Raw genomic sequence first — 442 nt, 5'->3', positions numbered from 1 at the left:
TTGCTCACCTTTTTCTTTTTTTTTTAATAAATTTTATATTCATATAAGTGGTTCAGTAACAGAGTTCTCTTTTTATTTTTATTTTTATTTTTAGAGAGTTTTATTTTTTGTTATAGGGCACATGTGCTCACCAGAAAGACAGAGTGAGACAGACAGACAGAAAGCGAGAAATCACCCACCAGGGGAATGGCCATGTGGGAATTCCCTTCTCATCCTTTCTCCACTTGGGATCTTGGGCATACATGCATATGTACCCAGAGTGAGTTTAAGCCACTGGGTCTGGGACTCAAACTGCGGTCGACTACATGGGAATTCAGCGACATAGCCATTACCCTAACTGCTGGTCCTAGTAATAGATTTCTTTTAATGGTCTTTTCTTTTTTTTTTGCATTTTAAAAAAAATATATACATTCATTCACATTATTTAGCTTACAGAGGGAAC

At 36.4% G+C, this 442-nt stretch overlaps 1 protein-coding gene across 3 annotated transcripts in view; it reads left to right on the top strand.

Annotated features, from left to right (window-relative positions):
- IPO11 (importin 11) overlaps window positions 1-442 on the top strand; it is a 229,725-nt gene that overhangs the window by 18,225 nt on the left and 211,058 nt on the right. The window lies entirely within an intron of this gene.

Source organism: Tupaia chinensis, unplaced genomic scaffold, assembly GCF_000334495.1.
Source record: "Tupaia chinensis unplaced genomic scaffold, TupChi_1.0 Scaffold000232_1, whole genome shotgun sequence".
Taxonomy (NCBI): domain Eukaryota; kingdom Metazoa; phylum Chordata; class Mammalia; order Scandentia; family Tupaiidae; genus Tupaia; species Tupaia belangeri.
This window is presented reverse-complemented; position numbering and strand designations above follow the sequence as displayed.